Below are 24147 nucleotides of genomic sequence, written 5' to 3'. Positions count from 1 at the left end.
ATTATGAGACGAATACATATTATAATTATAACTAACTTGTAAGTTGAAATTTAAATTTTACTATGAATTTTATATTAAATTAATACATAAATATTTATTTTCTGAGCTGTTTCAAGTTTATATTATTTGTTTACATAGTTGTTCAATTTTTTTGGCAGATATGGAAGTAAATCTGGTGTCCATCAATCGACCTATCTGAAGAAAATAGATACTGGGATTCAAGAAAAATAAGATAGGTGAGTGGAAGTTACTTGTTATCTCTTTGTTGTGGTTTTTCGCACATCACGGCACTATATTCTTAGCTGAATAGTGTCCGTTTTACACTATTAACATTTGAGTTATTTGAGATAATGTTTTGTATCCTCCCTCCTCCCAATCGCAGAAGACTAATTTCGTTGTTCGAATTGTCGCTTTGTACCGTCGGCTGTTTATATTGTACTTTCAGTACAACTACGAAGAACGGTATACATAACCCGGATTTGAACTTGGGATCTCCACTAAATTAAACTCCATTACGCAACAGCCCTTTTGAGGGCCAAGGGCTGCCCAAGCGACTTTTCCCAGGGTGACATATGGTGAGTCCAGTCTCAGCTGTTTTCTGGGTTTCGAGACCGAATTTCACCACTAGTGCTTTCAACCATGTCCCCTGCGATGCTGGGTCAACATCGACATTTTGACGTTCCCACCGGGATCGAACCCGGAAGCATACGCACTGAAGTCGATAGCGCTAACCATTCGACCAAGCTTGAGCTTTTTTTCCTGGCGGTACGCCATGCCGGCAACTTTTTGTAGTTCACAATAAAACTCATAACATAACACAGGAAATGTGTGCGCGCACACAACTAAGTGGATGCACAGTTATTTATGAACATACCACAATATTTTTAGTAGCTCCAATAACAAACCAAGCTGGGGACCTCCCAGATGGTGTAGTGCTAGCGTTGTAATCAAGGGGTCCCGGGTTCGATACCCGGCGGAGGCACATAGTGGTTCGGATCCCACTTGAAACTGTAGGTCCAGTCCCGATTAGCCTTTCTGTGCATAAAGTGGACTTGTCTGTGTGTGTGTGTTAATAATTTTTGTTAATAATTTTTTGGCAGGAGTAAGGAATTTAATTCTAAATTTTGTTCTAAAATAATTCAAATGCGTAACATCTCTTGCAAGAGGTTTACCGGGAAAGTGGAAGCCATTGATGAATTGAATTCGCCTTATTGCTGTACTATTTGTATACTTCCTGTGCACATAAGGAAGGTGATAAGAGATACCTCTGGGAAAAGAGAAGAGTACCATACTGATGTACAGTCACCGGCAATAAAAGTGGGACTCCTAGATCTTGAAATGCTCGCTTCAATGCAAGGTGTTATGTGTGTTGCCTAACTCTACGGCGGTGGTAGAAGTTGCTAATGAAATTTTGCCATCAAAATCTACTTATCGCTGTAAAGTTAGGCAACACACATAACACCTTGCATTGAAGCGAGCATTTCAAAATGTAGCTGTCCCATTTTTATTTTTATTGCCAGTGACTGTACATATATAAGCGGAAAGAAATGCAGTTACGATATACTAGGGAAACCCATTTTAGCGGGCGGGGAGGAGTTAAGCAAAATGTAACGTTCATGTAGAAATACAATAATGGGGTATTAATGAATTCCCTACAGGGGAAGCAACGCTACGAGGAAGTATGATGAAAATAAAGGCATGTGTTGCAACAATAGTTGTAGAAAAAGTCGAGAACATGTGTAGAGAAAACTTGGTACCAGTTTCATAGATCGGAGACACATTAAAATCGTATATTTTGTGTTTCGCATGGTTCGTACTTACCAATTGTGTATTGCGGAACATAGTTCAAGGTGCCATTATGCTTTTTACACGAAAACAAACGCAATTTTTCACATTCTGAGTGCTTTTTTTTATTCCTTTCTTCGCTTCGGGAACACACAATATGGCGAGCACATCTTGACTCACGTTGTGGGTATGCAGTGTTTCAACCTTCTTCACCGAAAAATACCTACTATCGTGTTCGTCACCGGTGGAAATTATACATTTTGCACGGGTAGCTGACGGATAGCCCCACGAACCATTCACGGATAGCCCCACGAACCATTATGCACGGTAGCTGACCGATAGCCCCACGAACCATTCACGGATAGCCCCACGAACCATTTCCGATAAGGTTAGGTTAGGTTTGGTTACGTTAGGCAAGCATAGTTAAAAAAAAGGGAGTTGAAACACTGACGGGGGCTTACGTCATCAAACGTACGCAGCATCCGGTTGTCGTACTGCAAGCAAATGAAAGGAATGGCAATTGTGCGTCGGTGAGATATTTCTCTTGAAAAATACATGATTTCCCGGTCAAATATGTTCCACGGTGAAAGAAGAAATCTCGACGAACGTTGTAAACCTTGGAGAAACTCATTTCCGTTAGTAGTTTTTTGTCTAAAATTGAAGAAATGTGTCTCCGATGTATGAAACTCTCACCGAAAACTTTTGAGAAAGAGTAAGAAAGCAGTGGGGAAAATATGCAATGCGTACATCCTAGACTCTCACATACAATATTAAAAAAGAGAAATAGAAATTATACCCAAAGTAGCTCTATTAGTGTTGCCCACGAGACGAGACTTTGGCCTGTCTCGTCTCGTGGAAATGCTGTGAAATGCTGTCTCGTCTCGAAAATATTCGTTTGTCTCGGGACACATGATCAATCTCGTCTCGTCTCGAATTTTTAAAAGCCTGTCCCGTCTCGTCCTGTGGGCAACACTAATCTCTATAAATACAATAAATTACAAAAACGCAATTACAAATAAAACTTGAAAAATTAAGTACAAAGTACAGATACACCATTACATCCAACGTATAGAAAGCACCGCCTCACTGACATAAATACAGTATTCTCCATGAAGGAAGTCCCGGAGGCAAAACATTCTCAATTACGACACCGCATGAAATTGTCTCAAGAGACAGAGAAAATTTTAGAAATAACTCATTAAGGGATGACCCTTTTTGACGTCCCTACCAACGTCGGTTTCCAGAGGCAAAAAAATCCTGCATTTTTCCTTCACAGATTAATAACACGCAGATGAATCAATTCCTAGTTTGAAAACGTGCTTCAAACAAGAGTGACATCTACAAGAAATTTCAGTCCAGATATAGATATTGGTACTTAATACTAAAATGTCTACATAGTACGCGTATATCTTTTAATAAAACGTTTAGATTTATAACAATTAATTCGAGTTTGCCATGTTTATTGTTGACTATGGACGTTGTTAGGAATTTAAAGAAAGGTTATTTAAACCCGGAAAACTAAGGTAAGTGAGTTATACTTGAATTTTCGTGTTTCAAAATTTGAGCGTCAGAATTTATTACATAGGTAAGGTAGGAATTTTCGAAGAATGACGGTAAACAATTATTTTTCAATTATGTTTAAAAATGTGAAAATGACAAGTGAAGTAAACATTGCTTTTCCAATTTAGTTTCGCTATTGAATTCGTTTATATGAAACATGTTACTAACTATTTTGAAACGGATATTACTTACCAAGTTTATTATTAAGAAAATAGACATTAATATTTTGAATATTTGTACAATATTAGAACCCGTACACGTATACATTCTAAACTTTTCAAATAAGCGAACGTACTCACTCGTTTCCCATCCTCCAATATAGGGCCTCCCCGATGGCGCAGTGGTAGCGTCGTCGCCTTGTAATCAAGGGATTCCGGGTTCGATACCCGGTGGAGGAACTTAGTATCTCGGATCCCACCTTAAACTGTAGGTCCAGTCCTGATTAGCCTTACTGTGCGCAAAGTGGACTTAAAACACCAACTCAATCTATCAATGAAAAACCATCCTCCAATAACGATATTTTCACCATTAAGAGCATTGACAAACTCAAAACGTGACCGAAAGATCACATCGGCGAACGCATAGTGCCGGAGTCACAGTTATAAAACACAACCTAAGTTATTATTTAAAAAAATAAAGAAGAGAACCGGACAAATAATTGAACACTGTATTAATTAATACAGAAAGCACAGTGCACAATGAAAATATAGCAGTTAATCTATTCACCATAAAATAATCGCTTAATGTGTAAATTGTTAAGAAATATAGATGGCAGAACAATAAGGGGACAAAAAGGTTTTACCACCAGTGCCAAATTTCGAAGTGGCACGAACAATAATTATTGCAAGAACGTAGATTAATTAACGTGACACAAAATATATTCAGATCCTGAGATAACAATGTGTGAAAGAGAAATTACTATGAATACACTTTGAAATGGCATCCTGAAAATACAAGAACTCCATTGTAGAGTCGAATTACTTTCGGAACATCTCCAGCGGACTACGCGAGTCTGTCTAGTGAGCCTAGTGGGCGTGTAGAGCCTGAGCAGGGGGCTTAGCGATAGGTTCTGGGTTGAGATGACGTCAGTGGCTCGCTTCGTTGATTGGCTGCTACGAGAGTTGTGACTCGTTTCGAAGCTTCAAATGCATAACAGCCAAAGATGTTATGGAAATAATCTCCCTCTACCGTGATAATTCCTTTTCTGCCCATTTAGATGTTAGCAGCGTAAGGAAACTGCAAATATCGAAGTTTCGCAAAAATGACTATGCAGTGTAGACTGTTAATGAGTTTCACGCCATGTTTAATTTTATGGCGTTATAAATTGTTCAAGACCTGAAAATTCCTCCATCTTTTCCAGGGGTGGAATTCAATCTCGGAACTAGGTAGGCTGTTAGTTTCATAGGCTGATTTTAGTAGTGTAAAGGTTAAGGAAGTGAATATAGGAGAGTTACTTGAAAATAAGAGCGGGCTAAAGTCTCGAAAGCCAGAAAACAGAGGCGATGGATCTCGATGCGCTGACCACACGTCACCCAATGAAAATATAACCGCTCTTGCAGGTCCTGGCCCTGAAAAGGCTGGTGGTCCATGCAGTTTAGTTTAGTTCAGATTTATATTTGGTGAATGGATGTGTGTGAACTCGCAAAGTGACTGGTTGTTTTCGTTTCTAGTTTATTTCAGGTCGCTTATGTGTTCCTTGGGTTAAGGGGGCAGAGATGTTAAGCGGAGAGATGAAATCATAAGCCTGCAGCGACTGGTAAAAGCCACTGAAAACGTCGGTCAGGACGGCGGGCTTGAGGCTCGAAGCCGCGTTCGGTCGACGGTTACTGCCGTATTGAATTTTAAATGTCAACCGTACTAGATTTTGGCGTTGTGTCAAAGGAGAAAAACCGTTACACGCCAGATTAACATGACCAGCTTTGTACAGTGAATCTACCAGACACCGATCTGGAGGTGTCCGACCTGACCCGTCGCCATCTTGAAATACGACGCCATGCTGAAATTTTTTCATGGGATCTCTTCAAAGCTCAACATCTCGTGAACCAATGAACAGATTTTAACGGTTTTTGGCTTGAAGTGAACCTAAAGAACAGAAGATTTATATAAATGCATTATTTTTAATAAATATATTTGTTCTTTGTTTTAAAATTCGAAATATTAATGACAGTTATGCAATAATTTAAATTAAAATATCTCCAAATTCGTGAGTTCCAAATCGCTGAAGTTATAAACGGATATACAATTCCCTTCTTTGCCTAATTTCACGGAACAATCATCCTTATTATGCAACTTTAGAATTGTACCCCCTCCTTCCCGCAACCCCCACAAGAAAACCGCATCCTTACAATTGAATACTCGATCCCTTTTTAGAGCTCGCGTGAGATTGTGGAAAAAAAACTTTCCACATATGTGCATGACGAACAGTCAACAATGTACACAACAATTGAAGCTGTCAAAAGCTGATAATTATTGTGTAACCATTATTTCGTCACTGTCCAAAGTTGCATTCAAAGCCTGCCGGAGAAGGTCGTGCCGCAAAAACGGCTCTTTCTAAACAATATTAAACGCATGCGATTCTGGGAACAGGAGACAGATGACTGTCATTTTAGTTGCGTGAGTTGTTATTGTACTTCCCCATACAATACCAGCTTTGCTCACTCCAACAATGGCCAATTATCGAGCTAATAAACCACATGCTGCTCAATAATTTGTCTTTCTTTTCACATTTTTTCCTATCTCTTTTCTTTCCCTTCCCGGTGCATGCAACGTTCTAATTTTGTTATTTTTTGTTTCGCATCGAAAAATTTGCACAAAGACTTCCTTCAAAATTCTTCGGTTTGTATTTACACGCCGCTACAGCGGAAGTAAGTTAACATGTTTCCTCTCGTCTACACGTTTAGAAGTTACCGTACAATAATCTGCGATTCATATTTAACAGTCTCCCTTTTAATTTGTAAAAACGGGCCGCATTTGTCGCTGCTCCAATATGCACTGTCAAATAGCAATTTTTAGTTCAAACATGTGGGGGAAAACGTTGGTATAACCTTCGCTTTCCTGGAGATACGTTTATGACATATTCTCCGGAAGTTACAGAGCCATAATAAGTTGATTATCATGGGCGGGACAGGGGGATGTTTCCCTCCCAAAAAGTCCCCCAAAAAATAATTGTGTATGAAACATATTGATGTATTATATGTATTTTAACCCCCTTAATAACGTAAAAATAACGGCGCTCATGTCGATTAATGTAGATTAACAGAATATACGATTTCATGTCAAGGAATGAATCAATGATGCAAACATTCTTACGTATTGCTTAACTTATTTTTATAGCCTGTTGTTTGCGTGATTACTTATGAATTCGTAGTAATGTTTTCAATACATTCTTTTTGTTTTCTATTTTAAATATAACTTAACAAAATATCTTTATGTAAATCCTATCTCAAAAAATTACTGTTAGTTGGTGCCATTGCAGTTTTTGAATAAATTTGTACAAGTAACATTAACGAACGGTGGTTAATGCAATTAGTTTATGGAATGATAAGATGGTCAATGACAACAAAGCAAAAAATAAGTGATCCAACCCTTCTATCGTCCATTTTTAAACTGGCCATATGGAACAAAGGACTGCATGCTGCTGCCACCAAGTGGTGTAGTTTCAAACTTCACGCAACCATCTACATACTTTCCGAATTTTTCTTCATTGTACTTGTGTGTTTATCCAGTGGCACATTTAAAAAGGTGCTCTCGAAATTCCCCTTCCCGTAAAACTCATTGTAATATCATTACATGCATTTTTTTGCAAAAGAATGACACCTCGTATATAGATAATTACTCATTAGAGTATACAGTCTGCTAGCATGCGTATACCTTGTACTTTCATTTCATTATTTATTTATTTATGTAATTTGGTCATCACTCCAGTGAGGTTATTACTGCCAAATACATCTGGTTTCAAATGATCGGGAACATTTTTCCAAGTTTTTTTTAATTTTTAATTTTATTAGCAGTATTGTTAGAAGTTACTAACATTAGGCTATACAAACTGACAAATCACAAAACCAACATGAACAAGAAAATAGGGAACAACATGACCTACTGCAAGCCTATTAAATGCAACTGTAGCCCTTAGGTTTAAATGCAATCATTGAAATACGCGTTTCATATTTTGTTCATTTAAAAAATGCTTTCTTTATTGTTAAATACCACTTTGTGCCAATTATTAGTATATCATCATCATAATGATGAATATTCTAACATCAGTGGCAATGTTTTGTAGAAGTTGAATGATTTAATCAATATATTTAATGAGCATATTCCCTCTGAAAATTTTGGGACTACAGCACACTATGTTTTGTTTTAAGTCCACTTTATGCACAGAAAGGCTATTCAGGACTGAACATAACAGTTTAAAGTGGTATTCGAAGCACTATGCGCCTCCACCTGGAATTGAAACCGGGATCCCTTTATTACAAGGCGAAGACGCTACCACTGTGCCATTGGGAATCCCTAGCGTGTTATCTTCTCAGGCAATTAATTAATTACATCTTTTCATATTGTGTTCCAGATGATAGTAATAATAGTAAACAACTATTTTTCATCTCTTAACATTTTTAACTTCACGCTGCGTGGAAAGCACCATAGACAATTCACCAGGGAGAAGTATCACGGGCAAGGAACGGTATTTGTAGAGTGAGATTATTTCCGTAACATTTCTGGCTGTTACGCATTTGTAGCTTCAAAGCGAGTCATAACTCTCGAATCCTCCAATCAACAAGCAAGCCGCTGACGACATCTCAACGCGGCACCCATCAACTGATCCTCTTGCACACGCTCTTCGCTCTAGACAGGCTCGCTAGTCAGCTGGGGATGTTCCAAAAATAATGTGACTCTACATACACTTATCTGATTGAAAGGGGATTTGTGATGTAAGGTGAGTTGAATCTACGAGAACATAAACCACTTATTTCTTATTCTTTCATTTCCATAATCCTTCAGAAGCTCTTTACAAAGCATAGAGTTTTCAAGTGCTCTTTGGATTAGGGACTGCAAGTTCAATAAATTGCAGAAGCTGTTTTGTCTTCATTTAAACGAGTTTTCCAAAGCGTGTGCTCATCCACTTTGATAAACTGTACAAACAGTTCGTAAAGGATAAAGAAAAAAAGACCCAGGGGAGATCAGACAAGAAGGCATATTATAACGTGTGATAGATTAAAACATACGATAAGCATTCCGTGCCATGAAGAAGGGAAAATAATAGAACGACACATGAAAGAGAGTGGAGAACGATAAGCATCACATATCAAGATTACAAGCTCTCTCTTCTGTGTGTATTATTTAGGGAAAGAGGGGATTTGGAACGGGGTCGCTTTTGAATGGAAAGTACTCGTGTTGATTAACAGATGTCACTACCGTATCATCAGCGACGAGCCTACTATTCTCCCATCGGCAGAGTCCTGAAAAATAGGCGGAAAGGAGATGTGTAATACAGCTTTTGACAACACAAATGTACACTGAATCAGATAAGGTCTAATAGGAGTGTTGAATGGTATGCAGCGTGTTCGTGTGAAAAACTCTGGAATGGTTTTTCGTCATTCCTCTCTATGGCATTCTTCCATTAGTGTGTGTACAGCTTGGAGGGGGAGCACTTGGGATCAAGATATCTTTGTATAGTTTCTATAGCTCGTAAGAAGGGCGTCACTATCCCAATCTTGGATCTGGAAAAATGGGCGGGCAGTCCCAGGGCCGTTGATGGGGAACGCCCACGGCCCATCGACAGAAAGGCTGGGAGATCCGATTAGAGGATCCCCTACACGAATTCGTACGATGTAATTCCTCTGAACAGTGCTGCCATCTGTAATTCTTAAAAGCTACCAATAGGACCGTGGGAGTGAAAATCTCGTAATTGTATGCATATTCGGTTCCGTGTTTGAATGGTTTATTGTTTTAATTCCCTTCTTTTGCTTCTTTTAAGCAACAGCGGAATGAATTAATTAATCAATAAAACTTGATTGTGTGCCTCCCCGATAGCGTCAATGCGCTAAGGTTCGATCGGATCTCGTTAAACTGTAGGTCCATTCCCGATTGGCCTGTTTGTTCATGAAGTGGATTTAAAATAAACTTTCACACCCCTAATGATCAGGTTCTAATGATGGTGTGAAGTATCGTACTATCATTGCGCATGAATTGAACTGATTTGTTAAACAAAATTTCATGGTTTAATCGTGTTTTCTTATTGTACGCTGAGAATGTATTTGTAATGGTTATGATACAATGGATGAAGCAAAGATTAAAAATAATCATTCTTCTCCCGAGAATCAAACTAGGACCTTTAGATTCTCATCGCCAGTGGCGAGCACATTTATTTATTTATTTATACATACTCCCCATAACAGAGCTATTGCTCCACTTACAACGGGGGCTTACAAGTAAATAAACTATGGTACATAATATCCATATACATAAACATATATTAACATATACATAAACATAAATATTAACATATACAAACACATAAACCAATTACATATACATAAATAATTAAATGATATTAATGCCTATTTTCAGTTTGTGTTATATTATATTGTATTATAAAATTATATTTAGCATTGATAAAATAACTTGAAATATAGAATTACAATTTTTTAAACAAAATACTAATTAAGAATAAAATTGTTTAATGACAGATAAATATTTCTTGTAGGACATAGCAAAATCAATATTAACATTATTTTGTATTAGTACATTATGAGCTTTACATATTTGAACCATTACTGAATTCTGATGTACAATATTTTTAGAATTAACGAAAGAAAATGGCAAATAAGAACGAAGCGTTCTAGGTTTAATTGTGAATCCTATCAACTGAAGACAATCTTGAGCATCAATTAAGTTATTTATAAATTTATAAAGTAAAATATGTTTGGCTAGTTCTCTTCTTGATTGTAATGAAGAGAACCCAAATTCAGATAAAATAGTATTATAGGATATTCTTTCTAAATATGAAGATCTTTTAAATTTTTTGTAATATAAATATCTTACGAACTTATTCTGAACATTTTCAATTAAATCACGGTAGCATTGAAAATAAGGATCCCAGATGACACTAACATACTCTAACTTACTTCTTAATATCGAATTGTATATTGAAGCAATAGCTTGAATATTATTAATTTCTCTGGTAGTTCTAAATATAAAGCCTAAAATTCTAAATGCATCCGATACTAATGTTTGTACGTGCTCTCTGTAAGTAAGCCTTGAGTCGAGTAAAAGTCCCAAATCCTTTATAAGTTTAACTCTATTTAAAACTATTCCATTCATAGTATAGTTATGAGTATAAGATAAGTTATGTCTGCTAAACGTAATAGTTCTGCATTTACTTATATTAAAATCTAACTTATTGGTGACACTCCACTGAAAGCAGTTGTTTATATCTTTCTGTAATTGCGCTAAATCACTTATATTTGTAATGGATTTAAATATTTTTAGGTCATCAGCATAAAGCAGATAATTAGAATTTTTTATAACAGAGGATAAATCATTAATAAATATTATAAAAAGTAAGGGACCCAAGTTTGAGCCTTGCGGAACACCAGATGTAACACAATATAAAGGGGATGATTCAAAATTGTAGGTGACATAAAATTTCCTATTTTTTAAATACGATGCTATTAATTTTAACAGTGGAAACGAAAAACCGAAATTTGCTAACTTATATATTAATATATCATGATCTAACTTATCAAAAGCTTTAGCAAAATCTGTATAAATAGTATCAACAGAGTAACCATTGTTAAATGAGTCTGCCAAAAATTGGGTAAATGAGATAAAATTAGTTAAGGTTGATCTTTTGGATATAAAACCATGCTGATGGTGAGTTATATACGGTTTAACATGATAACAAATTCTATTATATAAAATGTGTTCAAAAATTTTTGCTGGTGTTGAAATTAAAGATATAGGCCTATAATTGATGATTTCATTGGCGTTACCAGATTTTGGTATAGGAGTTACTTTACTTATTTTCCACCTATCGGGGAAAATTTGGGTGGTTATAATCAAATTAAATATGGTGCATAGAGGAAACAATAAGCAATCAGTACATCCTTTAAATATGTAAACTGGTATACTATCTGGACCACTAGCTTTCTTCGATTTCAGTTTTCTAATAGAAGTTTCACATTCAGATTCAGTAATACTATCTAATACTAATGGTTGATTTACTATCATAGGTACTTCACTAGGAATTGAGTAAGTTGGAATAGAATCATTAAAAACGCTCTTAAAGAATTGCGCAAAACCATTAGCTATATCTTTGTTATTGTCAAGTAATACTCCATTATAGGTTAAACTACACTGATTATTAGTTGATTTCTTTTTACCCTTAATATAACTCCAAAAAGACCTAGGATTATTTTTTATGGATTCTTCAGAATTCTTTATGTAAATCTTGTAAGCTTTAGTTATCATAGATTTTGATTTTCTGCGTAATTCAACAAATTTCTTCTGGTTATATTCTGACAATTTACGTCTATGTCTATAATATTCTTTATATTTAAGTAATCTTATAATATCCAGTGTAAACCAAGGCGGGTAAGATTTTCTCTTATTACGCTTCCTTATGGGTACATTATTACGAATAATTTTATCTAAAATTTCATAAAAGTAGTCCAATGCTACGTTGGGATTCTTAAATAATGTTAAAGGATTCCAATCAGTTTGATTAAGATTTCTATATATATTGAAAAAATCGGCATTACGGTAATCATATGTATAAATAGAACGTGACTTAACATTATGAATAGTTTTGTCATAAAAGCGGTGGACTTGAAGTAATAAGGGAGGATGATGAGCATCAGGGCTTAGAAGAGGGAAGGAGTTATGATTAACCACGACATTGTTAGACAAGTTGGTCAGTACCAAATCCAACGTTTTTCCGTTGTTATTTTTTACATTATTTATGCTTTGTAATTCCAGTAAACTTAAAAATCTAAATAATGTTAAGGAAAGAGGACAACCATTTTCTAAGTCGTAATTAGAATCTACAATTTCTGGAATATTAAAATCTCCTACAATAATCAGACCACAAGAATGTATATTACATAGCTCTTCCATTCTGGCAAAAAACATATTGTAAATTTGTAATTTAGTATTAGGTGGGAAATAAACTGTAACCACTATAATGGAAGAAACACTAGTTATTATCTTAACACAAACAATCTGAATATTTTCTATAGTTATTTCAATGTTCTTGGTCCTCAAAGTACTCTTTACTGCAATTAATGCGCCACCACCTCTTCTATATAACCGATCTTGCCTAAATACAGCATAGCGAGTATCAATAAATTCACAGTTGTTAATAACATTGGAAAGCCAAGTTTCTGTAAAAACAATTACATCATAGTTTTCATTTAGAATACTTAGATATACATCATTAAGCTTAGTATTAATACCTCTTACATTTTGATAGTATAAATTCAATTCATTATGTGATTCATTATAATCCGTGACTCAACTCACCATGATTACATAATATTTTGTATATCTGTTTCAGTTTTTATTACAAAAACTTGCCTATCATTTGGGGTCTTTCTTAAACGAATAGAGCCAGAACTATCAATCCAAAGATAGGCATAGTTTTTTTCTCTTTGTAATTTCCTAGCTTGTCCGAAAATGGTTTTCCTATATGGAGTAAGGCTATGATTAATATATATTGGCTGATTATTCGTAAACCCCAGATGATTTGTATTTAAATTTCTTTTTACCTTGCGTTTTTCAATCATTTTATCCTTATCCACTCTTCTTACAAACTTTACAATTATACCCGGAGAATTATGATTGCTAGAATTCTTAAGCCTATGACATACATCTATCATTTCCTCTTTAATTTCCAAATCAAGGGCCCTACCAACATCCATAACAGTTTGATAAACATTTTCGTTAGATTTTCCTGGAATACCAATAATTTCCAATGCATTCCTTCTGCTATATTGCTCCAATTCATCAAGTTGAACTTTAGTGTTTTTTAATTCTTGTTTCAACTCGGTATTCTCCTTTTTCAGTTCTTCGATGTGGGCGAGGCAGGCATTGATTTTGTCCGACTGGGATTTTATTAGATTAGAATTATCATCCATTTTTACATGTAACAGTTCTAATGATTTACCAAGTTCAATTTCCGTCTCCTTAGTTGTTTTTTTAGCATTAATAAGTTCTTCCTTTAACTCTTTCACGGAATCAAAAATGTTTTGCAAAGAGGGAACACCTTCTACTAAAGGTTCTTCAGAATGCATAGATCGTCTTTTTTTAGAGTTGCATGATTTACACCTCCATGGTCGATTTTCAGATTTATAAAACTCCAGATCGGTTTCATTAATGTTCACACATTTAATATGCCATAGCTTGGAACAGTCAGTACATACTATTTTGGCGTTAACATCATTCCGAGAAACTGGTTTATTACACTCACCACAATTGCTCATTCTTTACGTTAGAACAAACACACAAACACACAGCACAGTAAATGTCTATATGGACAGCAACTGAGCACCCACTAAAGCACAAGAAGGTGATAGTCTGTGAACTCCGATGCAGATGAATTGGCAACACTGATAACAAGTGAATGTTTGTTTATCAAGACAGTTTAACGAAAAGATCAAGTTTTACGTTCATAACTCATTGAATATGCACTTATATTGACTTTTAAGTAAATGTCAATAAACTTAGTATACTTACATAACAAGTCTCAGCAATATATAGTCTTCAGTTGCCTGTTGTAGTATTAAAAATAGAATTTCATCGGAGCACACACCTTACTCACTTATCACATACTCGCCATGTTATATAAGGTCTCACATCATAAGTATAGGGGTATCGCGTGCAAACCCTGTCTAGAAAGTGGTGGGCAGCTGATATTGAACATTTTTATTAACCTAACGAGTGTGAAATGAAAGATAAAGTGTCGTATATATATGCACTCGTACATACATACATACATACCCACATACATACATACATGTTGAAATATGAAGGGGTAGGTGGGTGCTTTGTAGCTTCCTCTACCCCTTTTTCTCCCACTTTTGGCTAACCGCGAAGTTAAGGCTGAATGATGATAATATTAGATAGATGAAGGGACAATCACAGGCATATATGGACAGCGCGAGTCTCACTGGGTATTATACTTACTGACTGTAAGTTCAGACGCCACAGCCTCGTTACTCTGCAAAATTCAGTCCAAGGTGTACTACATAAAAATAAAGTTGACATTGTCTTCTGAAAAGGTCAACCCCTTACACCCCTCAATATGGCTTGTAAATTATATTATTGTTTTCTTTATATTAATAATATTCATTACATAATAATTAGCTCCGCATTCAAACAATTTCTGCGCCATATTAAGTTTTCATGAACATACAGTAATAGTTTTAATATATACGTATTAAATTATTATTTTTACTATTATAATTATCTTAGTCTATATCCCAACAAGTAAAATAACTAAAAATATTAAATTGATCGTGATCTACTTGCAAAATTTTCTAAAGATAATTTGACTTTCTTTTAAGAATTTCAAAATAAAAACTCATGGTGGGTTCACAAGGAAATTTCTGGGAATCAGTGTCCCCCGTTCCCCTTAACGGCGTTCCTGTTTATCCTCATCGTCGTGATCAATTATAAGTAACAGTAAAAGAACAAATAAAATATGGTACAAAAATTAGGCTTGACGTAATTATGCCAAGTCTAATTTTTGTATGTTTTTCTTTTTGCAATACATGATGCATCGCGTTAATATCTGCGACTGTATTTTATCATAAAGAAAAATTCAAATGCCTTACTCCCCCTCATACTAGCATAACTGAGAACCCTTTTCCATTTAGGGAAAAATCTTTGAGGTTTGATACACTGCTCCTTTCATTCGTTCCTCCACGGTCTTCCTATCCTTTCTTCTCGGCCAACAACTGTTATCAAAAGATTCTTGAGTGCTCTTTACAGTAACGACTCTGATAGGCTGCCGAGTACTCGTCAACATGTATCCTCGCCCGTGATTGGGCGAGAGTGCTGGCTGAAAAATTTCATCAAATACTTTTAATGGTCGATCAGGCGACTAGTGGACCTCCTGCGAGCCTTTCAGCTGTTATTAGGGGGTTCCGTGGTGGTACGTGGAATGCTGTTTTATGATCCCCTTCCTCCTCCTCTTTTTACCCTCCCAATCTCCCCCCTCCCCCCCTCCCGCTCAACCTATTTGGTAAGGAATGTATGAGCTGATTCAGGACGCGATAAAGTGCATTCATAAAACGAATTATTCTCCTCGAATAGATCTCAACTCTGTCTCAGTAACGTTTCTTCACTTTTTTTTTACTGTCCTTCGCTTCGAAAACTACACTGATATTCTGAATTTTGAAAAATCATAACCGAAAAAGATTTTTTGGACGCATCTTCGAAACGCCGTGGACCAAACCCACAAAAAATGCTGCAAATATTGTTTGAAATAAAGAGACGTTTGAAGCGAGCTGTGAGCCGACCTCCGTGGCGGAGTGGTTAGCTGGGTTCGAATCCCAGCCTGTTCTTTGTGAGAGTCGCTTCATATGTTTCATCATATTTATTACTCATTCTCGTCGCGATTAGCCAAGAGTGGTAGAAAAGCAACGCTAAATAACAAATCAAACCAAGCGAGGTGTCCCTTTTCTGCAATTTAAAATTTTGGAATTCTCCCCCTCTCCTCTCTTCCCCCAGCACCCTGACGGAGCATCACATACGTGCATTCAAAGTACAGCTTGATTAAAAAATGGATTCAATTTCATACGATTATATTTCCTGAACTATATATCCTATAATACGTTTATCTGTGCTTCTATGCAGATACCCAGTACTTTTTGAGGGAGGGGTCAGATCCAAAAATGTGGAACAAGGAGAAGATCCGAAATGCGTTGGATAGTTTTTGTCATTTTTGGTTAATCGCGACGATGAGAATTAGTGATGATAAGTTGAAATTGATGAAGGAACAGTCACAAATTGTTTTCTTCGGGTTTTTGTTTAAAGTCTACTTTATGCACAGATAAGCTAATCGGGACTGGACCTACAGTTTAAAGTGTGATCCGAACCACTGTGCTAGGGATGTGCCGAAGCCGATTACAGATGTGTAAAAAACGGCAAAAAATGACATATGTAACGATTGAAAATTTTTTTGGCAAATCTTTTTAATATTTAATAGCCCTCGTATAAATTCATTTGGAGTTTTAATCTTTTGAATGTACATTTTTTTTTTATCTTTGTTAACATTGTAACGCAGTTTCGGCCCAACGAGAAAGAACGCAAAGCAAGTAGAAGCTTGCGTTGTTTTTCTTCCTTAACAACAATGAGTTCTTTTCTTTCGGCGCTGCGTGGGTTTGTAAATAAGTTTAGCTTGCATTGTGTTTCTGGATATGTCTTTTGGAAAGGGTAATTGTTAGATGCTAAAAATAACTTTTCAGTTTGTCGAAATCTTTTGTTGAGAAATAGGATTGCGCAATCTCGCAAGTATAAATATCAGCGTTCTCGCTGGCAGATTAAATCAGTATAGCAGTAGATTTCGGAATCGTTAGGTGATTAAATCGCTTGTCGAGGCCCAGGGCTGGGAGAACACAGGCGTTGTGAGGGGAGTGGCTGGTCAGCTCTCCCTTCTACAATGTCCTGAGTTTTCCGTAAGCCACCTTTCTGGATTTGTGCTGGTCAGCATGATCCTTAAAGGAGATTTTGGCAGGCTTATAAATAATTTGATTCATACATATTTAATCTTAATAATTTAAAAATTTTGATACATAAATTCTATCGAAGTTGGCACTGGTCAGTGTGACTCCGATATAAATTCAAAGATATACATCCTTCTCGTCGAGTTATTTTTTTTTCTTTTAAATCATTCTGAATTCTCCTGGTCAGGAGGTTCATTTAAATAAATTTGTTTCTTTGATACTTAACTCCGAGAGCATACCTCTGGTCAGAGGGTGCCTTTTAAATATCGCAGCGTATATAGTTTCATGTCCGTTTTAAAGTCTTGATTATCCGGAACGTTTATTGGTTTCTCTTATTTAGGTTTTATATTAGAAGTAATTTTGAAACATTTATAATAGGTGACCGGTCGAGTATTGGTTTTTATAGAAATGCATTTAATGTAAAGGTCTGTTGTTTTGCTTTTGCAATGTGAGTAGCCAAAAGGGTAGACATAGAGTCCCCTGTTATGTTAAGGAATTCCACGTGGACATTTGTAATTTGTGGCCGAGAGATGGCTTTATATTGGGTAGAGAAAGGCTCCCCTTAATTTTGGTTATGAATGTTATTGGAGGTTGGCCCCGAAGAGGGTAGTATACCTCATGAGTTCTAGAGAACATAATGCAGATGTGAAAATATGACAGAAGCACGAATAGGAATTTACGTATAGATGTTTTTGTAAATTTTTCTTTGGTTTTGTTTAATTGGAATATTGTCGACCTTAGTTAATAATTAGTCACCGCTAATTGAAACCAAGTTAGTTCTGTGATGGGTATGATATTATATATATAAGAGAGAGCTCTCTGGATTGTATGTTTACTCGAAAGCAAGTTTGTCTATGTTACGGAAGTCATTTTTGAACAAAAATATAATTTTGGCATTGTAGTTTTCTCTTGATCGGAAGATTGTATATTTTTCTTTCAACCTAAATGTTTGGATTTATATTTATTTATTTATAATCGTTAATTGGAATTTCCTTATACTAAATTTGTCTCATAAGTATACATTAACTGGCATCCTTTGGGTTTGGTGAGGTGTCCCGCCGTCACTGGTCAGTGAGGCGGAGGCTTTATCAATCCAAAAGGGCGTCAGATTCAATTATGCTGATTCGCTCGCGACTCGCATGCGTATCCTCACTGGTCAGTGGGATGCGGGTGCGATCCCGAGGGAGGTTCAAGCATGAGAAGGTTACCTATTCTAGAGTTAGGGTTCTTGATTATGTAAGCATAAATTATTATTTTCATTATTATTATTCAAAAGCAGACCCTTACCCGAACTTTGAGAGGCGGACTCTCATGCCCCGCAGGTACTGAGTCTAGTCGTGGCATATATTTATTTATAACAGTAAGATATTTGGTAGGCAGCGACGCCCGGTCTTTGTCTGTCGAGGGGACCGAGTCGGTGCGTCGTGTGTCTTGGCAACGGGCGGACGGCCTTGTTTGTTGCAAGTGGAGCCCATAACGTGGGGCTAACCAGATGTTTGTTGCAAGTGGCGCCCAACGTGGGGCTAACCAGCTTGATTGTTGCACATATCGGCATCGGAAAAAATCCCATATTTAAACCGGTACAGATTATACTAGCATTTATTTTAGTTTTGTAAGATTTATTGAAAATTAGGTTATGATTCATCATTATTGTAGAGTTTTTGTAATAAAATTATTGCAAACTCTCATTCAGAGGATCAACCTAACGCAAAATCTGAAATAAAACAGTACATTCCTGAACCAGGATCTGCTGTTGTATTGGAAATTCAAAAATGAGTAATCAAACCTGAAGCAAGTGCTGGGCACACCTGCTGCATCAGTATTCAGTGATTGAGTGTTCAGTGTTGCTGAACAGATTTGCGATAAGAGAAGAAAGAAGTAGGTTACTTCCTGAAGTGCTTCCAAAACTCGTGTTTCTGAAGTTGAATCTGGCAGCAGTAAATTTCCAACATTAAGAACAGGAATTCATTTTGCATTTCAAAGAACTGCTTGTGTACTAATTGTAAAATCTCTGGAGAATCCATGTTCTTCTTAAAGGTTCACATAACCACCTTTTGTAGATGCAAATGTACATTCGCATCTCTTGAGAATATATATATATATATATACATATGATATGCAATAGAAATGTACATACCAAATTTATTTTTGTCATGCAGAAAATAACATCCCATTTCTGTTTAATAATCTTATGTATCGGAATCGGTTAAATATCGGCATCGTTATCTGTTCCAAAAATTATCGGTGAGTACATCGGCATCGGTAAATTTTCAGCTTCGTCACATCCCTACACCGTGCCATGTGCCTCCACCGGGTACCGAACTCGCGACCTCTTGATTACAAGACGACGACGAACATTCACAAATAACACCCATACCCAGGCAAGAATTCGAACCCGGTCACCTTGGCGTCGTAGGCCGCTGTGCTAACAATGTTATGTAACGGCAAAAGTAATAGTACATGAATTGTCAATTACTATTTTCAGTCAGTCTGTTTTGCACAGTATGGATTGAAATAAAACGCCACTAAGCAGATGTCAACATTTGCTTCACAGAACAGAATTCCATCCCTTAAAACAACACGGGATGTAGAGTAAAAGAAAAAGAAAAGGGTGATTGACAATTCGCCTACTATTATTTGTGCTGTTGGCTGTACAATTGTAGATTTACAATGTTATGGTCTAAAATATCGGGAAATAATCAACTCATCGATAACCTCCCCCCACCCCGGTTATAAAACTAAGATTATTCAATGTTGCAGACAATAGACCTCTGGAAGAGATATACTCTAAAAACAACCCATTCATTTATGTAAGGACAATATCGAAATTCTTGCACAATCTGAAAAGATCGTCTATGTTGTTATACCGGGTGATCCGTTTGAGATGTCAGAAGAGTAAACCTTTATACACAAGAGATTAATGTACGTGTCTCCGAGCAGCTTGTTGTAATACTATTAGGTAAATCAAAAACCAAAGGCAATTTTGTGTTTTCGCAGGAATGAACGAAGACTGGGTGTGTCTGATGTCACCACTTGTATACTTGGAGTGACGTGGAAGTAGGAGGATCCATCACTGCCCCATTCAGTCGAGTGTCGCGGAGCAAAAAGGTCACACGTATGGACGCACCACTCCACGAATGCACCATCCAGGAACAGCGCGTCGTAGTGCGCTTTCTGTGGCCGAAGGGAGTCAAACTGGCCAACATCCACCGTCAGCTGTTAGGGCAGTATGGAGCAAGCACCATGACTCAACGAAAGGTGTATTAGTGGATGGACCGCTTTAAAGCTGCGTGGTCGTCGGTTCAGGTCAGATGACGAGGTCCAGTGGCGGTGCAGACGTGGCTTCGTGACCAACCAAAAACCTTCTTCGTGAACGGGATACAGAAGCTGATTGCACGATACCAAAAGTGCATTGCCGTGCAGGGGGCATATGTGGAAAAGTGATATGTGTAGTTCTTCTTGTTGTGTGGAAATAAAGATGTTATGTGAAAATTACCTTTACTTTTGGATTTAACCTAATATGTAAGTTTCGAATGAGTGGAGGTTTACTGACTTCAGCTGCGTGGCGGCAGTAGCATTCATGTAATACCATGCACATTAGCACCGCCATGTGGCTGAAGTCTATAAACATCCACTCATTCGAAACTTACATTGCTTACATCCTTTCTGCTTATATTACAAGCCAGGCCCGTAGCTAGAACTGACCTCCAGGGGGGCTCACGGGTTATCAGGGGGGGCTTTGTAAACAAAGTCAATTTTTCAAAAGTGTAATATTATTAAATGATGGTAAATTATATGTGTCGGGGTCATTAAGCTATTTTAAAATATGACATTTAGAAATATCATACAAATACTACCGTTTTTTTTCTATATCTTCTAAAATATCTCTTGAAGTGCTAATGCCGGCTACTGGCACACACTCCAGACTATTTTTGATGATACTGATATTTATATCATACATGTTAAAATGTACAATATTCACTTCAATTATAGTGTCTACCGTACATTCCACCCCCGGCCAAAGGAATAAAACTTGGGATCTGTTGACATTTTACGCAGATGCGGAAGGAATGTGGATTATGACATCAAAGTCACAGATTTCTGTCAAACGAGAGGCTGCAACAGGGGCAGGGAAGGTACAGATAAAGAAGGCTCTCTATGAAAGAACTTTCTAAAGTCTGGAGAATCTTTTAAACACTTGCCGCTGCTTAGACTTCTGCTCATAAACAAGATGAACGAAGTTGTGAACAAAATAATATATTCTGTCTACATTTTCACTCTTCACCTCAAACAAATTAGGATACAAAACAGTTTTACCTAATGTCAAGGGGAATGGCGGCAGTGCCGGAGTGGGGCTGAGCCCCCCGGCCCCTGCCTGGCTACGGACCTGTTACAAGCTGCTCGGAGACACGTACATTAATCTTTTTGTGTATAAAGGTTTACTTTTCTGACATCTTAAACGGATCGCTCGGTAGGATTTTATCGGTTCACATTATAATAGTTCAGAGTTCGAGTGGGGCATGGCCCCTGGGTACGGGCCTACTTCCATGCCTCGTCTCAATATACCATCCCTATTCCTAATTAGCCTCCCCCATGGCGCAGTGGTAGCGTCTTTGCCTTGTAATCAAGGGGTCCCGGGTTCGATACCCGGTGGAGGCACAAGTGGTTCGGATCCCACTTTAAACTGTAGGTCCAGTCCCGATTAGCCTTACTGTGCATAAAGTGGACTTAAAACACCAACTCAAACCAAACCGAACTCAATATACCATCCCTATTCCTAATTCATATCTCTTGTTCGCAGCATATAGTTGGTAGCTGTTGGTGTAACTTCTTCCGCGGCAGAAATCACTGTTACCTCTCGTGGTTTTGTTTTAACTTTCGGCCACCTTTGAAGCTCTTGACACACTGAAACATGTGATTTCCTTGAACTAATCGAATCTGAGATTTTCCACTAATTTATTTTAAAGCATCACACGAATCTGCAGCTCATAAAAGTGTATAACGCGCAAGTTTTCCAAAACTTTAGCCCAGTGGCGGTGTAAATCTTACCTACGAAGGGAAATGTACTGTCTTTGCCCCCCAGTTTTGGCAAATTGACCCCCTCCCCCGGTTTTGGGACCCAATCGCCGTCACTGCTTTAGCCCCAAAAATCTATGGTGCGTGTTATATACATGGAATAATTACGACCGATACATAAAACCACGTATAAATGTATGTTTCAAACTATTTTTCATCTTCTATGGGGACGTTTTGCATCACCGGAAATTCGTGGGGTTCTGATGGGAGATCGAATGCCCACCTACCGTCACACGAGAGCCGAAACATCGGTATTTGTCGCGTAATAAGTAATGGAAAATAATTTCCTCAAAAATCGTTTCCAATATAGGCGTAGGGCATGTGAAATAAAATTAAAATACTAGTTTAAAAAAAGCACAGTGAATGTATAATTTTAGCCATATTTCGCAGAAAAGCGTGGTAAATAGAAACGCGAATTTTGGGGGAAATTACGCTGAGAAGTATATATAAAAAAACCCGCTGAAAGTCGAAATTCCTACATATATTGCATCTTTTATAAAGCCAACAAGCAAGTACGTATTCAGGGGGGAGTCCAGGGGGTTCGGACCCCCTGAAAGAGTTAATCAGTGTTAAAATGAAATAATAAAATACCTAAAATTAAATAATGAAAATATACTTGTTATTTAATCGAGTGTTTTTTTTATTTCCGCCGAACTTATTGGAAGGCAAGAATTATATTGGGATCACACGACCTTGAGTAACAGTAGCAAAGAAGATTTATACAAGATTTAGTACCTACTTATAATAATAGGTATGCATAAAATATTACCAAGAATGTTATTGGGTTTAACATCCTTTTTCGATATTCAATAAATATTCAAGTCTTTATTTATTTGACATTAATTTCCTTTCCAGGGCAGTTCTTTCTTTTACAAATTTTGCAGAACTTGAGTTTTCGTAAGGTACATAATGAATACGAGCTGTCATATCACTGTCTTTATAAAGTATTTTTACCTATTCATGCAATAAAAAATATAATATTAGTTAATTTGAATATTTAAATAATACTATTTTAATTAATTTAATATAATTATTAAACTTAAACATTATTATTATTTTGAGACACTTGGTTCGCTCCACCCCCCCCCCCCCCCCGAAATACATTTCTAGATACGTGCCTGCCTAGAAGTTATCCAACCCGTTTAACTCGTATGGATTCCCGGTAATGGACTCGTAAGGATACCATTTCTAATGAACCTTCTTGTTGCGCTTTTTCTAGCCACACTACCCGGACCCTGTGGCCGAGTGGTTAGCACATCGCGCTGCGACGCCAAGGGTCCCGAGTTCGAATTCCGCTCGGGCTTCGTTGTTTGTGAATGTCCATTCATCAATTTCATCACTCATCCCCATCTTCGCAAATTATCCAAGAGGCACAAAACGCGAAGTAAAAACTAAATCAATCAATCAATCTAGCCACACTAGTTTTTCTAGCATTTTTTAGCCTATGGATCTGAACCGCTAGAAGGAAAATGGCCTATGAAAAGTGTTGATGCTATATAGAAATTCTTGGAGAAATCAGACAATAATCAGATTCCTTCGTTGTACACGTACACGGAGAAAATGTGGAACTTTTAGGAAGCAATTCTTTTCACTTCTTGTACACGTACTCTTAGCACACATAGGCCATAAAATTCTGACATGTCAGGGAAAATATCCTCCTGTTTTATTACTTCCCCGTAAGTATTAACTATAGTTACCCAGGTGGTTAAATAAATTGTTTGGAGGTAAAAAAAAAATAAAAAGAAAGAAAGGTGAGAGGGGCATTGCTGAGCGAAACCTTCCTCTTCCGTGAACATCTGTGGAATCAAGTTTACCAGATTTATCCAGCACTTTATATTAATCGTGCTAGTTTTTACCTCCTTGGCTCAAAACCGGCGATCTCGCGTAAATAACGAAACGAAAATAATTACGTTTTCGCGCAGAAAATGGATAAATAAATTATGATTTTTTTAAAAAAAAATTACGTTCCTTTTTCTTCTTCCTGTTACAATTCCAGTGCCTT

At 37.0% G+C, this 24147-nt stretch overlaps 1 protein-coding gene across 2 annotated transcripts in view; it reads left to right on the top strand.

Annotated features, from left to right (window-relative positions):
• Positions 1-24147, top strand: part of Wnt6 (Wnt oncogene analog 6) — a 168507-nt gene that overhangs the window by 36862 nt on the left and 107498 nt on the right. For both annotated transcript variants that reach the window (XM_083139239.1, XM_083139238.1), the window contains exon 2: positions 159-236. The gene's annotated coding sequence lies outside the window, so the exon portion shown is untranslated. The remainder of the gene's footprint in view (positions 1-158; positions 237-24147) is intronic.

This window comes from Lepisma saccharinum, chromosome 17 (assembly GCF_977018435.1).
Source record: "Lepisma saccharinum chromosome 17, izLepSacc3.1, whole genome shotgun sequence".
NCBI classification, from domain to species: domain Eukaryota; kingdom Metazoa; phylum Arthropoda; class Insecta; order Zygentoma; family Lepismatidae; genus Lepisma; species Lepisma saccharinum.
Note: the sequence above shows the minus strand (reverse complement) of the source record. Positions and strands in the feature narration are given on the sequence as shown.